Here is a 17662-nt window from a genome sequence, read left to right as displayed (position 1 = left end):
AACAAGTTTACTAGCCGAAAACACAGGGTCCAGCAGAATTAACGCCTGCTTGAGTGTGCTGCTGTGGTACATGAATGACTCACATGAGACAGACGGCAATTTGAACATGTCACCTAAAATGTCTTATGGTGTGCTTGAGTGTGATGTTGTGTTCCAGAATTACAATGCTTATTCTGTAATAAAAAGGGGCATTATTTGTGCCGGACCCTGTATACAATCGTCCAATTTTAGACTTGGAAGAGCCCTTACATTATTTAGTCTGAGGGAAACCAGAGCTGAGAGAAGTTCAACAACTACCTCGCAAACTTGAACTAAAATTCAGATCTTCTGACTCCAGTCTAATGTTTTAGATAAACATCCGCAGGCACCAGGACTTTACTGGATTATGAAGAAAATCCTGGAGAACAATGGGAGAGCACGGGGGAAGAAAAGGGGTGAAAGGACTCTTGCCAGCCGGCCATGAGGAGGTGCCCCGTGGTTTTGGATTAAGAACTGGAGACCGAGGCAACACAGCTGATGGTGCTGGGGGCCGCAGGAGACCTGCCCAGCCGGGCACAGATTACTGGGAGGAACTGGGAGTCCAGCTGAGCTACGGACTTCTGTTTCTTCTCCTGAGATACGGAGCCTCTGACTGGCCTGGTTTGGCAAGGGGAGGCAGGACTGTGCCTGTGCCTGTGTTTGTGGGAATATTAATTAAAGGGACTTTGAAATTTAACGGCAACACTCTGCCATTACTCTAAACCTGTATAACTTTTGAATCGTTCCTTTCCTTTAAAAAAAAAGAAAAGAAAAGAATATTCTCAGGACCCATTAGCCATGACATCCTTGATTTCCAGAAAGCAATCACACTTTGGAGTTTTTGTGTAGGGAGGGGGCCTGGCTGGAAGGCCTGTGAGAACCCCCTGAGATGGCAGTTCTTGCGCGTGTTCATTTATTCTACAAGCGCTCGTTGAAGCCTGTACCACGGCTGGCACCGTCCTCCTGGGACTGAAACCAGAGAGCACGAAAGACAAGTCAGCAGGAGCCATGTGATCAGGGCTGCTATGGGGCACGTATGAGGCTCAGCAGCGGCACTGGGTGCATTCAACTTCTGCAGAGTAAAAGGGCTTCACAGAGTATCATATACTTGACCTGAGTGTTTGTATTAGTCATCTGTTGCTGCATAATAAAAGATTTCAAAATTTAGCAGCTTAGAGGAACAAACATCTCACACGTTCTGTGGCTCAGGAAATCGAGTGGCTCAATTATGTGGTTTGGCTTCAAGTCACTCGTGAGATTGCAGTCAAGACGTCAGCTGAGATGTCTGAAGGCTTGAGTTGGCCTGGAGAATCCTCTTCCGAGCCAGTCACTCACATGGCTCTTGGCAGGAGGCCTCAGTTCCTCAATGCGTGGGGCTCTCCCTGGGGCTGCTGCTCAAGACGTGGCAGCTGGCTTCTCCCAAAGCAAGTGATCCGAGAGTAAAATGGAAGCTGTAATGTCTAGTATGACCCATCCCGGGAAGCCATACTCCATCATTTCCACAATATCATATTAGTACGCAGGTCAGGCCTGCTCAGTATGGGAAGGGACTATACAAGGGCATGCATATCAGGAGACAGAGCTCACTGGGGACTGTCTTGGAGGCTGGCTACCATAGTATTGACAGACGGAATTCCAGATGGGCGACAGAACAGAAAGGCATTCCAGACAGAGGAGATAACATGTAAAGCCTCCGAAATCAATAGTAGGGTAGGTAAATAGGGCATAGCATATTCAGGACATAGGGTTTTTTGAAAACACGTGAAAAATAAGGATATAGGACAGCTTACAGAAGGAATCGGAGAACCTTCCATGCCGAGTGCACGAGTTAGGCCTTACCACGTTGGCCACTGGTTTTTGGAATCACCTGAGGAGACTTTAAAACTTCCAACGCCAAAGCTATACCACTGTCAATTCAATAAGAATTCCTGGAAGTAGACTTGGATATCTGTAGTTTTAAAAGTTGCTTAGGTGACTCCAGGGTTGAGAACCAGTGATGCGGACGACATGCAGTAACTGAAAAGCTTGAAGCTGGAGAGTCCTGTGACCAGATTTCCAATCTCAGGGACGAGGGATGCAGCCGTGCCTTCCTTCTCTGCGCATCTGGGACAGTAAGTATGGGAGCTAGAGAGGCCCCACCACCTGGACTCACCGCCCCGCTTAGGTGTTATGCCTCATCATCTCTGCTACCGAACCATGAGCAGAAATATTTCAACTTTAGCAGCCCCAGGTAAGTTTCCAGCATCCCACATTACCTATTTGTAAATTTTCAAGCTTAAGGCGGTGCCAACATTCTTATATCAACATAACCGCTTCTTGAGGCTTGAGGGTTTTCTTTCCCACCTAATACTCTTGTCTAACTGTCTGAGGCAGCAGAGCGGAAAGGTCGGGAAAGGTCGGGAAAGGTCGGGGCGTGGCCTTCAGAGTTGGACAGACCTCTGGATCTGAGTCCTGATGTCATCCCTTACCAAGTACTTGGGTAATTTAACTTCTCAGGACCTCAACTAACATCTGAAAGATGGCTCTAACACCTACCTCAGAAGGTGCTCAAGGATACGAAATGAGACTGCATGTCAAGACCGCTGCCTAGTACCAAGCTCAGCGCTAGTGTCGGTAAATGTTAGTCATTCAGCATTCCCAATGGCATGGCGTATTTTGCTGCATCAACACCCCCCCCCCCCCCCCACGCAGGTCTGCTTAATAGTTCGCCCCATTGCCAGACTATTTGAGCCATTTTTTAAAAAGTTAGTTCCCTAATTTTTGGTTGTGGAAACTGAAGACTGGAGAGGTGAAATATCATTTTTTAAAGAATTTTTTTAAAAAGGTGCCCTGGCTGGCGTAGCTCAGTGGATTGAGCGCGGGCTGTGAACCAAAGTGTTGCAGGTTCGATTCCCAGCCAGGGTACATGCTTGGGTTGCAGGCCATAACCCCCAGCAACCGCACATTGATGTTTCTCTGTTTCTCTCCCTCCCTCTCTCTCTCTCTCTCCCCTACTCCCTTCTCTCTCTAAAAGTGAATAAATTTAAAAAAAAAGAATTTTTAAAAAAAGATTTTATTTATTTATTTTTTTAAAGAGGGACAGGAGGGAGAAAGAGAGAGAGAGAAACATCAATGTGTAGTTGCTGGGGGCCATGGCCTGCAACCCAGGCACGTGCCCTGACTGGCAATTGAACCTGCAATGCTTTGGTTCACAGCCCGAGCTCATCCACTGAGCTACACCAGCCAGGGCTGAGAGGTGAAATATCTTGTCGGACAAAGTTCACACACTGCTTGTTGGCAGCAGAGCCAGCACTCAGGCCCAGGGCGCAGGTACCCCGACCCTGAGCTCGTGTCTCTCCACATGCCGCCCAGCCCCCACACTCACCGGAGACTTGCAGACTGGCCCTTCTTGCCTTTACTTCTCCAGGCTGAATGACTCAGATCTCCCGTTGTGTCCTCCGACATTTCTCCCACCCTTTCATCATCCTGGAGTTTCCTCATCCACCCAGTATAATTGGAGCAGCACCCCTGCTCACCCCCTAGGGAGTGGGAGCAGATGATGGTAATGCTTCGGAGACCTGGACTCATCTTTGGAGCCTCTGGACCTCTGTTGGCGGGTGTTGTGCAAGTCAGACGGGGATGCGGATCCTGTCTGACTCAGACACACCCTCCCTCCCACCTGAAATGACTTAATCAGGTGCAGCTTCCCAGAAACGTACCTCTTAAAGGGACCGTAGAGACCATTCTCTAATGTATTTAAAAAATAACTCAGGCTCAGTGATGAAGGTTGATCGGTGGCCTATCTGGGGCTGGGACCCACGCCTCCTGACTCCCAGTGTGGTGTTGGGGAGAGGGCACTGAAGCTAGGCAGGTCTGGGGATACCAACTGTGTGAATGTGGGCAAGTGAGTTAAAAGATACTCAATTTGCTCTTCATAAAATGGCAATACCGAGCCCGGGGGGGTTGTAAGAACTGAATGAGATAACTAATACAGCGTCGGGAGCACTGTGCTTGATGAATGGCAGCTCCTCAGTAGGTGCCGTGGTCAGGAGTCTGGGCCCTGGAACCAGAGACAGGATTCAAACCCTAGACACCCACTTAGCAGCTGGGTGGTCTTAGATGAACTGTTTAAAAAGAGCTAATACTTATTGAGTTTATGCTAGGCATTAAGCTAAGTGCCTTAGAAATACTATTCCATGTAACTTTCCCAGCAGTTCAGGAGGAAGGTGCGATCAGTATCCTGATTTTATGAGGGAAGATACGTATACTGAGGATCACTTTAGTCATTTTACTTCACTTCCCTATTGTTTTTCCTGATTATCTTTTAGTTTGCATTCTTTCTGCCAGACACCCACCTTCTCTCCCTTGATGCTTAAGAATTTTCTCCTGACTTGGAACTTTGGACCAGGTGGTCATTTCTTAAACACCCCCTCACCACCTCTTCCCTTCCCCAAGCCCTGCTCCACCCCTCTGCTACAACCCGGCTGCAGACTGTCCTCCTGAAGCAATCCCCCTGCGAGCCCGTGCAAGTCGCTCCAGACTCCTCTCTCTCCTGTCCCCTGACAGCGCCCGGAGCTATTTTTCAGGCTTGTTTGCTTCACTCGTCTTTCTGTGTGTATCTCCTGTTCGGTCTTCGTTTGTGCACCCTGGTTCTCCCTTAGCATAAGGGCTTCCCTCAGGGCAAGGGTCCCTGGCCAACTCAATGCAACCAACATACCTGATTGTGTCACCTCCGGACCAGGTGTTGGATCCTGTCCTGACTGGTAAGCCCAGCTGACAGATCACATATTGTGCACCCTGCTCCGTAAGAATAAAAGTCAGATTTCTTACCCAAAACATGTAAGTACTGGAACACTGGAAACACCAGTACCCCTCTGGTGAAACCACAGCAACCACCTCACTTTAAATATCTAGAGGGTAGAATGCAGTAAATTGGGGCACACCCGTGTTATTAATAAAATATTAAATAACCAATGTTTTAACGTAACACTTCACTGCTTCTTTTTTTCATGTTGACATAAAGGACAGGTGCTTTCTTTATCTTTCTAATCCTTGTACTTCTATCTTTTCCAGCTTTTTATTAAGAAAAACTTAAAACACAGAGGAGAGCTAAAATAATAGCAGAAGGAACACGTGCAAATCTACTATCTGGATTTAATAATTTGGAGACTCTTACTCCAGCAGCTTATAAAATGTCACTTTCACAGGTCTCTTGGGTTAGTTCCTCTGTTTCCTGTGTCCCATTTTCTTCCTGGGATTCCTTTTTTAAATTTTTCTAGAGTATGCATACTTTTTTGAAAGGTTGCCGTAGAGGCAAACTTGGAGTCCTTGTAGGACCTCAGATATGCGTGTTAATTTGGCCAGGGAGAGAATTCTACCTGCGGTTTTCCCCTCAGAACTCTGGAGGCCTCACTGGTCTATCTGGCTGCACACTGTGCTGTTGTTAAGAGCTCTGATGCTGATCTGAGTCTTGGTCCTTTATTTCTGGAAACTTTGGAGGTGACCTTTATCCTCAAAGGTCAGACACTTCACTAATACACACCTAGATGTGCATCTCTTTTTGCTTGAAAGACATTGTGAATAAAGAACTTGGTCGATTAATACAGACAGACAGCTGGTGTAGGTTTCCTCTGAAGCCTGTGAGGTTTCCTTCCACAGAGGATCCCTTTCCTGAGTGGGAGATCTGACTGTGGAATCTGATAAGTGGGCAGGGCCTGTCAATGAGCAGGCTTCCCTTTAGGGATCTTGGGATCCCCTTAAGTGCCAAAATAAGGAGTGGAACAATGTGTTACAGGTCTGTTAGTTGCAACTGACAGAAAGCAGACTGGATCCAGTTTAAGCCAAAAAAAAAAAATTATTGGCTTAGGAAGTTTGAAGTGGGTTGCTGGCTGCCTGCATGGTTGGCAGGACTCCACAATCCCAGAGAAAGATCTTGGAGGTGTCTTCTCCCGGGAACCATGTTATTAGACCCTCTGGAATGAGGCCGATGGTGCTGGGATCCTGTACGCACCTCTAGGGTCACTGTGGACAGGTCACAGGCCCCTGAGCCATGGGCCAACTCTTACACCAGGGCAGGCATGAACCTGTGACTGATTGTTTACCAGAACCATGTGGGATGGCAGAAGGCCAGGCAGCCCCAAAGGGCAGAATTCAGGCAGGCAGACCACCCATACCCTCATAAGGATCCTAGGGTATTCGTTCCCAGATGGAGCTGCCTCTTTCCTTCCCTTCTGGGACCTCTGGCTTTTTCACTTGGGAGCCCTCCCTAAAATCTTTCACTGTATTTAGAAGGCACTTCCGGGACTTCCGGCCAAGATGGAGGCATAGGTGGTTGCACTGTACCTCCTCAAGCAACCAAAACTAAGGACAATAAGAACTTACAAACAAAAAACAACCAGAACAGACAGAAATGAACTGAATGGAAGTCTGAATACCATACATCCAGACTAGTGAGGAGGGGCGGAGTTGGAGGCCTATGGAGAGGGGTCGAGGGGTCCTGGCAAGAAAAATCAGTGGCTGGCAGACATGGGCGCACAGGGTGCAGACGGCAGTGGGTGGACCCCAGACACACAGGGGTGGCTGACGGACTGGTGGCAGACCCTGGGCAGCGACACAGACAGCACAACCCAGGGACCCAGAGCCGGGAAACAAAGCCTAAAGGCACCAACTGAAAACACCTGTGGGAGTTGAGGCCAGGTGATTCTCTCAGCCTCACAGGAGGCTCCTTGGGGAAACCCACAGAGTCCGAGAAAGTACACAAACCCACCCGCCCGGGAGCCAGCACCAGAAGGCCCCAATTTGCTTGTGGGAAGTGGCAAAGGGGACTGAAGTCCTAGTGAGAGCGGAGCAGGCGCCATTGTTCCCTCCTGACCCCGCCCCCACATATAACGTCACAGCCCAGTGACTGAGGTGCCCCGCCCTGGTGAACACCTAAGGCTCCGTCCCTCATACGTAACAGGCACAACCAGATCAAAGGAAAAAATAAAATTAAATTAAAAAGATGGCTCAAACAGAGTTAAAAGCCCCAGAGTCAGTTTTTTTTAAGCGACCGAGAAATAGCCAGCCTATCAGATGCGTAGTTTAAAACACTGGTGATCAGGATGCTCACAGAATTGGTGGATTTTAGTCATAAATTAGATGAACAAATGCAGACAACAATAAGAGAAATGAAGGAAAATGCACAGGGAACCAAAAGTGACAGAAAGAGAACTGGGTTTCAAATCAATGGAAGGGACCAGAAGGAGGAAAGGAACAACCAAATAGAAAAGAATGAAGAAACAAGAATTTAAAAAAATGAGGAGAGGCTTAGGGACCTCCAGGACATCTTTAAACATTCCAGCATCTGAATTATAGGGGTACCAGAAGGGGAAGAAGAAACACAACAAGTGGAAAAGTTATTTGAACAAATAATAAAGGAGAACTTCCCCAATCTGGCAAGGGAAATAGACTTCCAGGAAGTCCAGGAAGCACAGAGAGTCCCAAAGAGGTTGGACCCAAGGAGGAACACACCAAGGCACATCTTAATTACATTAGCCAAGATAAAAATGAAGGAGAGAATTCTAGAAGCAGCAAGAGATAAGGGGACAGTTACCTACAAAGGAGTTCCCATCAGAATGTCAGCTGATTTCTCAAAAGAGACCTTGCAGGCAAGAAGGGGCTGGAAAGAAGTATTCCAAGTCATAAAAGGCAAGGACCTACATCCAAGAATACTCTATCCAGCAAAGCTTTCATTTAGAATGGAAGGGCAGATAAAGTGCTTCTCAGATAAGGCCAAGTTAAAGGAGTTCATCATCACCAAGCCCTTATTATATGAAATGTTAAAGGGACTTATCTAAGAAAAAGAAGATAAAAAATATGAACAGTAAAAAAAAGACATCAAATTCACAGTTAGTAACAACCATACCTAAAACAAAAGCAAACTAAGCAAACAAAGAGAACAGGAGCGGAACCACAGAAATGGAGATCATATGGAGGGTTAGCAACAGGGAAGTGGGAGGAAGAGAGAGGGGGAAAAGGTACAGAAAATAAGTAGCATGGACAATAGGTAGAAAATAGACAGGGGGAGGGCAGGAATGGTGTGGGAAATGTAGAAGCTAAAGAACTTATGACACATAGACATGATCTAAAGGGGGGAAACATGGGTGGGAAGGAGTGGGCAGGGGGGAGGGGAGTGAAGGGGGAAAATGGGACAACTGTAATAGCATAATCAATAAAATATATTTTAAAAAAAGAAAAAAAAGGCACTTCCAATACCTTAAGAAGATTTTAAATCAGACATTCAACCATGGATACATTGACACAGCACTATTCATAAGAGGACATTTACCCTAAAAACTAGATCATTAAATTTATAGCTTTTTTTTTTTTTACTTTCAAGTACACATGTTAAGCAGACATCCTCATTTCCACTCCAAGCCCTGCCCAATGCCGGCTCTCGCCTCCAGGAATCAGGAATGACCAGCAATGGAGGGGGCCAGAGGCATGGTGGAAACTGGGAATAGAGTCAAGGTCAGTGGTGGAGGGAAAGTCAGGGGTAAGGTGAGTGTCAGAGAAAAAGTAACAGTTAGATATGTCTTTCATAAGCTACTTGGCAATTGTTTAATGGTAATTTTACATTTTGACTCAGTTCTATCAAAATGTCTCCCCTGTCAAAATGTCCCCATATCACATTGGCCTTGCCGAAATGAACTGCTTTAAGGCACGGTTGTTCTAAGCCTCAGATGGCTGACTCCCAGGCCAATACTCTCAGCAGACAGGGCACTGTCTCCTGGCAGAGTGGGCCCAGGTCCAGGCAGGACAGATTCCAGGCCCAGATTCTGCCCTCATTTGCCTCCCAGGAGCAGCCTGAGCAGTTGGCCTGAGCAGACGCCCCACCCATTTTTTGTCTCACTCTCCCGCAAACCCTTCCTCTCCCTTCCGGGCTGCCCGTTGAGGTAGGTGAGGGTGGAGTGGGCAAGGGTGAGCTAGCTGCCTGCTTCCAGCCCACAGCCCCCACCCCAGCTTCTGCTGCTGCTCAGTCTCTCGAGCTTCCTTGTCTTTTATAAATAAAACTATCCCCAGAGGATGCCCTCACCTTCCTGCTCCACCCGGTTCAAAACACCCGGTTCAAAGGCTGCAGAGCCTGTAAGACTTCCCTCTGACTGCTCTGGGTGGCTGGCAAAGAGATCCAGGGCCCCGGACCCCTGACTCCTGGTGGGAAAAGGGCAGCTGGCTCCCCAGGGCCCACCCAGTCCCTCCTGACGTAGCATCTCAGCCTGGAGTCACTATTTTTATTTGGCTTTTGTTTTAATTTCTCCTTTTTACCCCTGTGTTTTACCCCCACCCCCACCATCCCCACTCTTTGAGTAAGAGATGCTGAGGCTGTCATGAAATACCAGCAGTTGAGTGGCTTAAACAGACACTTACTTCTCACAGTTCTCATGCTGGGGAGTCCAAGATGAAGGTGCCTCCTGACTTGGCTTCTGGTGAGGCTCTCTCGGGGCCCGAGAGAGAGAGAGAGAGAGAGAGAGAGAGAGAGAGAGAGAGAGAGAGAGAGAGAGGGAGGGAGAGTAGTTCTGGTCTTTCTTCCTCTCTAATAACTCTAATAAAGGGTACTAATCGCATCATGGGGGTCCTGCCCTCACAGCCTCATCTAAACCTAATTACCATATTTTTCAGACTTTAAGACTCCCTCCCCCCAAATTTGGGAGGAAATTGGGGTGCATCTTATAACCCTAAAAATACGGTACCTCCCAACCGCCCATTCCAAATACCATCACATTGGGAGTCAGGGCTTCAACACTTAAACTTGGGGAAGAAGCAAACATTCAATCCATAATAAACGCTTACTGTAAAAATTTTGAAGAATACAAAAAGTAAAACTGAAGAAAAGCACAACCTGTCCTACCATATAAAGTAGTGTTATAAACTTCTAGCATAATTCCTTTAACTATTAGTCAACACTGACTTTTAAAACTATAGGTCGCCCTGGCTGGCGTAGCTCAGTGGATTGAGCGCAGGCTTCGAATCAAAGTGTCGCAGGTTCAATTCCCAGCCAGGGCACATGCCTGGGTTGCAGGCCACAGCCCCCAGCAACTGCACATTGATGTTTTTCTCTCTCTCTCTTTCTCCCTCCCTAAAAATAAATAAATAAAATCTTAAAAAAAAAACCCAAAAACTATAGGTCATACAGCCCTCAGGTGGCTCAGTTTGTTGGAATGTTGTCCCGTACACCCAAGTTTCTTGAGTTCGATCCCCAGTCAAGGCACATACCTAGGTTGTGGGTTCGATTCCCAGTTGGGGCACGTATAGGAGACAATCAATCGATGTTTCTCTCTCTCTTTCTAACCCTCCTCTGTTCTCTCTAAAAATCAGTCTAAAAAAACATATCCTAGCCCTGGCTGACGTAGCTCAGTGGATTGAGCATGGGCTGTGAACCAAAGTGTCGCAGGTTTGATTCCCAGTCAGGGTACATGCCTGGGTTGCAGGCCATGACCCCCAGCAACTGCACATTGATGTTTCTCTCTCTCTCTTTCTCCTTCCCTTCCCTCTCTAAAAATAAATGAATAAAATCTTTAAAAAAAACATATCCTCAGGCAAGGATTTTAAAAAAATAAATAAAAAGTATCTTTTAAGCATTTTCCCATATTAATCTTTATAATATTTGTACATTCACCATTTTTATTTTTTATTTTTTTAGATTTTATTTATTTACTTCTAGAAAGAGGAGAAGAGAGGGAGAAAGAGAAGGAAAGAAACATCAATGTGTGGTTGCCTCTTATGCACCCCCAACCAGGGACCTGGCCCACAACCCAGGCATGTGCCCTGACTGGGAATCAAACCGGTGACCCTTTGGTTTGCAGGCCAGCACTCAATCAACTGAGCCACACCAGCCAGGGCTATATTCACCATTTTAAATGGCTGAGTAGTATTTTACTCTATATCTGTGCCACAAACTATGTGAGCAATCTCCTAATATCGGCCACTGAGATTGTTTTTACTTTTTTAATATAAAAATTAACATTATTCCTTGTGGCAGAACTGCGTTATCTTGACCATGGTCGTGGCCCCACAAATCTATGTGTGACAAAATTGAATGGGACTAAACACACACAGATGAATCATGCAAAATGGGGAAATATGGATCAGGCCTGTGGGTTTTGTGCATGTCTATTCCTTGATTGTAATTGTAGAAGATATTATTGCTATAGACCAAATGTTTGGGTCCCCTCAAAATTCATAGGTTGAAACTCAATCCCCAGTGGGATAACACTTGGAGGTGGGGCCTTTGGGAGGTGATTAGGTCGTGAGGGTGAAGCCACTCTAAAAGGGGCCCCAGGGAGTTCCCCTGCCCCTCCCACCACGTGAGGACGCTGCAGGAAGACCACCACCTCTGAACCAGGAAAGGGGCCCTCCCCACATACACAATCTGCCAGCACTTTTGTCGTGTACTTCCCAGCCTCCGGCACTGTGGAAAATAAATGTTTGTTTTTTAAACCACCCAGTCGATGGTGTTTTTGTTATAGCAGCCTGAACAGGCAAAGACAGTCACCTCTGGGGAAAACTGGGTGAAGGACACATGGACTCTCTCAATACTATTTTTCACAACTGTGTGTGAATCTGGAAACTAGCTTAAGAAATTTTTAAAAACCCACTATCGTGGGCATCTTTTGTATGTACATGTGTACATCTCAACTTGTAATTATTTCCTTTGGTTAGATTCCAAAGAGAGACATTACTCATAAGACAGTTCAGTAAGAAATAAAAGCTCTTGATCTTAGCACACTGGGGTGTGCTAGCACATTGGAGTGTATCACTCAAGCCTTGTGGGCACGGAAAACTGGTATGTACATCAGCAGGGGAAGAGGGTCAGCCATCCTTGCAGACTGTCCTATGAATCCAGAACACCAGAATGCCAGCTTACTGATCAACACTGAACAATGTAAATGGAGGAGACCAGACCACCCCTGACCTGCACTGTCCATCAGCCAGAGCTTTCTCTCCAAGCAGGCTCTCCACTGGCAGAGGCTACATTCTAATCAGAAGACAGGTGATATGGATGCGGCCAGAGCCAGGGAAATTCAGTGACATGATCCAAGTGTTCAAAATTTCAGGCTAATGCCTGCTGTCCATCTTTCCATGGGAAAGCTGAACCATTGCCACCAGGGACAGACAAATAGGTTCTTGGGCCACAGCACCCTTCCCTTAGCAGGGCTTGAGTGGGGACAGCCTATATTTGCCTCTGTAACTCTTGCGAGGTCTACTAACCCCTGTTCCAATGAACATGTTGTTTCTTTAGGTCTGTGAGTATATTCTAGTGAGCGGTAGCCAAACCCCGTTAGCCGGGAGCGCGTCTGTCTCATCAGAGCACTTGTTCCTGACCCCTGATTCGTGGACCTCTGGAAGGCTCATAAGAAGAGTCCCCCTGCGAATATAGTCAACAACATTCTAATAACTATGTGTGGTGTCAGGTGGGTGCAAAGGTTATTGGGATGATTACAAAGGAAGTTATATAATGTCTAATCACTGGGGTGTATACCTGAAACTAACATAATAACGTATGTCAACTGTAGTAGAAAAATTAAAAAGCCCTGACTGGTGTGGCTCAGTGAATTGAGCACCAGCCTGCAAATTAAAAAGTCACCAGTTCGATTCCCTGTCAGGGCACATGCCTGAGTTGCAGACCCTGTCTCCAGTTGGGGGCATGTGAGAGGCAACCAATCAATGTTTCTCTCCCTCTTTTCCTTCCTTCCCTTGTCTCTAAAAGTGAATAAATAAAATCTTTAAAATTAAAAAAAAAAAGAAGTACTCCCCTGAAAGTGTGTGTATGGTCAAAAATTCATTTTTCTGGAGAGAGAGTTTGTGATGTTTGCCAGATTTTCAGAAAAGGACATCAATTTATTTTTATCTTTTTAAATATATTATATTTATTTTTATTTTTAAAGAGGGGAAGGGAGGGAGAAAGAGAGAGAGAGAAACATCAATGTGTGGTTGCCTCTTGTGTGGACCCCATTGGGGGCCTGGCCCTGACTGGGAATCGAACCTGCGACTCTTTGGTTCACAGCCCATGCACAATCCACTGAGCTATGCCAGCCAAGGCAAGACATTGATTTAATAGCGAACATCATGTGGCTGCCCATTCCAGACCTTGTACTGAGAGTTTTACGTACATTATCTCATTAAACCTGCACTGAGATCTAGAAATGTGCCCCACTTTAACGTTTGGGCAAGCTGAAAAACCACTACTTTAAAGTGGCTTTGAGAACCCTGTCTGTGGCACAGTCAGTGTCTGTGCCGCAGAGAAGGGTTATCTCCGCAGCCCTCTTTCATCTTCCTCAACGAAGGACAAAGTTGCTGGCAGCAGGCGCGCACACGATGCTGCCCTGCCAAACGAGGCTGTGGACGGCTTTGTTGATTCTTCCCGGAGACTGGGCTCCGCTGTCTGCCCCGGCATCTCCAGTTACCTGTTTCATTTCGTTAGTCACAGATCACTGTGTGCGCTTAAATTCACTTGCGAACTAGCACTTCGTATCAGCGTCTCACCCACTTGGACGGCCTGGATGCCATCTTCTGTAAATGACCTTTCTTCCAAAAAGCAGGCCAGCTGTCTGCTTACCCTCCCTTTTACTCCATCAGAGCCTGGAAGCTTCAGGTTTTCTAAAGGATCGCTGGGTCGACTTTTATCAACCACACTATGCTTCTCTGTCAGCTTTCCAACAGGAAATCAGGCAAAAGGTTATTCATTGAATACTCACTAATTTTCCAGACACCATTCTAGGCCTTAAGGATATGGCTAAATAAAAAACATTGCCCTGCAGGAGCCTAGGTTTTAGGGAAAGAAAAGAGACAATAGACAAATAAACAAGTAAAGATTACAGATGCTTTAAAGCTGCCTAGACGGTGCATAAGTAGGGTCGGGCATACAGAGTGGGGGATGCGGCGCTGCGTGTTTGTTCACTTCGGGTGGTGGGTGGGGGGAGGCCTCGCTCAGAGTGACAACTAAGCGGAGACCTCTGTGGCCTGGTGGAGAAAGCAGGTTTCCGGGTCAGGCAGACCTTAGTTCACATCTCGACTCTGTTGTTTTAATTGTGTGGCCTTGGGCTGCACTCCTATTCTGAGCTTTTGTTTCTCCATTTACGGCAGCTAGATCGAAGTGCCTGCTCTCGGAGGATGGGAACTGCTGTCCCAGCGTTTACTGTATAATCTTGAAGGTCCATCCGATCCAGCATTCCCTCGTTTCTGGAGGGTCGGACTCAGCTCCAGAGGCCCAAGGGGAGGGGCTGGAGTCTCCTCCCCTTCCCGAGTCCAGCCACAGGATGAGGCCTAAACCTGCTCTAGTGATGATTTAGATGGAAGGCACTCTACAGCCATATGAACGCCTCTCTCTGAAAACAGACGGATTTCATCTTTAAGAAAGACTCCTCATTGCTCCCTTCTCTCTGCCTGATAAAGATGTGGTCTCCAATCTAGTTCACTGATTGCAAAAGCCTGGATTGATTCAACACATCTGATCTATTTTCATCTCTCCACCACTTGCTTAAAATAAGGAGCTCATTGCTATTCCGCCCACGGCAGCGTCTAAATCGTAACTGGGCTGGGAGCTGAATCCATCTCTCTCTCTTCTGCTAAATATCATTTTTATCTTCACTGAGCCCACGAGCCCTCGGACAGCAGGGTCTGCTTTGGCGGTCCCTGAGTGGGGCTGAAGGAACGGAAAGACGTTGAGGGACACCTCCCTCGCTCAGAGAGAGCACCCCATTCCGTGACCTGCTTGTTCCCCTGAAATTTTTCCTACGCCAGAGCTCACTGAAGCCACTGTCCAAGCTGTCGCCAGTTCCTCCTTCTGTTGTCACCATCCTTCTGTCTCCGGTGGGGGAAGGGGGGCTGTATGAGCCTTGGAGTCTCCAGTTTCTCCCGCAAAAGGTTGAATGTAAGCACTCTCCGGGCTGAAGTTTCCCCTCTTCTGCCCTTTTCCTTACAAGAGGTGGAAAATTAGCAATATGAGGAATTCAAGGAACTCCAGAAAGCAGTTTCCTAAACATGAATTAAAAGAGACTCTCAACTCCTAAAAGGAATGATGTCATGCTCTAAATTCAGCTGAAACTCACGCTTTTTCATCTGTAATCCTCTCCCATCCGAGCTTTAACTCCTCCCACATACATCCCCTGCTTCTCCTCCCCTGGAGAAGGGTCAGCATTATTATCACCATTTTACAGACAATCACATCAGCCCTGCTGGGAAGGCAGCCAGTGGCCTGGTCCCAATTAGGACCTGAGGCTCCCCCGAGGACAGACTGGAGCCCGAGGTGTTCCTCAACTGCCTCGTTATTTTAATTGTCACGAAGTTTCCCTTTTCAGTTGGCCCCTGTGCACATGCGATAAGAAATCCTCGCCACCCACAGTTGCAGACCTCACGTATGAGGGAAGGCACTAGGAAAAAGAATAAGTGCCCCATTCTGCTGTTGGGAAAACTGAGAGTAGCTGGGGAAACAAAGGGTAAGGGCCTCTCAGCCGGAGCCATTCAGAGATGGCACTGTGAGGCGGAGAGTTTTCCAGCAACGGAGGGGGCACCTGCGAGCCAACTGTGAGAATGGCAGGAGAACAGGCTCAGAAGCGGGTCAGCCTCTAGCCAACCCTGGCTCTGCCATGCAGAAGTTACTTCACTTTTCTGAGCCTCAGTTTCCTCATCTGTAAAATGGGAATAATATTTCGACCTTGTAGAATTGTTATTTAGTTTCTCCATTTACAGCGGATAGGTAAAAGTACCTGCTCTCGAATTGTCATGAGATTTATACGAGATGACACAGTCAGAAGTGCCTGGCACACTATGCAATCGACAGTAGCTCCCTCCCGACTATATCATATCTCCTGTGACCCTGAGCCGGTCACTGTATGTCCCAGTGTCTTGAGGTCCTTGTCTACTATCATGAATACTATGTATTCCCTTCCCTGCTTATATCTTGGGTACGATGGGAATCAAAGTAAAAAAAATGATGCCAGAAACACTTTGAGAATATTAAAAACATGATTCTGGGCGTCTTCAAACAGAAACAAGGGCAGGCCGGTGGCCCTCGGACTGCTTCGTTCTTTCATTCATTCGCTCAGTGCTGGAAAATGTTTACTGAACACTTCCTCTGTGCCAGATACTGTGTTAAATAATGGGGACCCAAGGAAATCCCCAGGGTTTGAGGAATTCAAAGAGGAGAGGCAGATCTAAATATGTAATTATGTTGTGTAGATGGGAGGTCTTTCAAAGAGAGGTACAAAATTGGGGAGGCATATCATTGAGGTGTCCAGAGGTGCTACGGAATGTGGAAAGGGGTACAGTGAGGAGCAAGAGGAGCCAGAAAAAGCCCCACAAAAGGACGAGGAGGAGGAGAAGGAGGGTGATGGGGACGTAGGGAGGAGTGGGGAGGGGAAGAGCTGAGGAAGAGCTTGCACAAGGCTCCGGGGAATCTGTGAGTAGTTTAGCATCTCTGGGGCACTGGCTGTTTGAGGCAAGTGTGGTGGCTGGTTCTTACTGTCAAAAGGGAGTCCGGTGCTCACCCTGGAGTTCTCTCTGAGGCATGTTCGGCAGGGTGCATCTGTGTGTATTGGTTTGCCTCTCTGGCTGGCAGAAGGCAGCCCATGTAAATGAAATTCAGTGATGGGGCTTTGTTAGGAGTTTCCATGGGAGGAGAGATTTTTAGGAAACTGTCTCAGCTGCTAGCTGGACATGCTCTAGGCCCCTAAGCGTCCAAGCCAGTCCAGTAACAACCTGAGCTCCAGGGTTCCCTCCTTCCTGTGAGCACCTAGTGTTGGTTGTTGGTGGTTCTTGAGAGAGGGAGAAGGCCCAGTAATGCTGCTTTGCTGCTGAACGGCATAATCCACCCCATTAAGCGGGGTTTTCTGCCACGCCACTGTGGTGGGGGAGTTGGTCTCCCTGGGCCCAGCATACACAGGGCCACCCCATCCCGTTGCACCCTTCTGCAGAGAGAACTCCTCAGGACACCTTCCTCAGAAGGGGCTGTGAGCTGAGCAGGCACGTATCTTTCCAGAACTCATCTCTTGGGTGGCGCTTAATCTGTACAGCCCGGTTATCTATTTTTCTGAGCCCTTTTCTGTTGGGACAATAGCGTCCAAGGTTGCCATTTCGAGCTTTTTTTCTTTAATTTATCCTGACCTTAATGCAGTTCCGTGTGAATTTCTCCTTTGGACAGGGAGAGTTGGAGTTGAGAAGGAAGCTTTAGAGGTCACAGTCCCACTTACTTCACGGATGGGGAGACTGAGGCCCGGCAAAGCCAGTAGACTTGCTTGAAGTTGCTCAGCAAGTTAGCTGCAAGGCTGGGCCTAGAACCAGGTCTCCTGACGTCAGACAATGTGTTGGGGTACTTCTGTGCTGTCGGGGTGTTCATGAAGCCACCTGCTGAGTACAGGGCGGTGTGCCATATCCTGGGAGGAGGCAGCCAGGTCATTTCTGTCCCCTAGCAAGCTACAGCCAGGGTATCAGAGCACACACAAAGATGGCTGTCCGATTTAAAACAGCCCCGAGGGAAGCCAGTACGGTCTGCTGCCAGTACAGTCAGGTTCATCCGACTGTGTCCAAGGGAGAGATCTGTAAAACTTGGCATGACCGCCTGACCCTCCATGACCTTCTGAGAAAAGGGAGCATCAAGATTTTCTTTTTATGTTTGTCTTGTTAGAAGGAG

This window comes from Phyllostomus discolor, chromosome 5 (assembly GCF_004126475.2).
Source record: "Phyllostomus discolor isolate MPI-MPIP mPhyDis1 chromosome 5, mPhyDis1.pri.v3, whole genome shotgun sequence".
Classification (NCBI taxonomy): Eukaryota; Metazoa; Chordata; class Mammalia; order Chiroptera; family Phyllostomidae; genus Phyllostomus; species Phyllostomus discolor.
The sequence above is the reverse complement of the archived record's forward strand: the minus strand, read 5'-3'. Positions refer to the sequence as shown.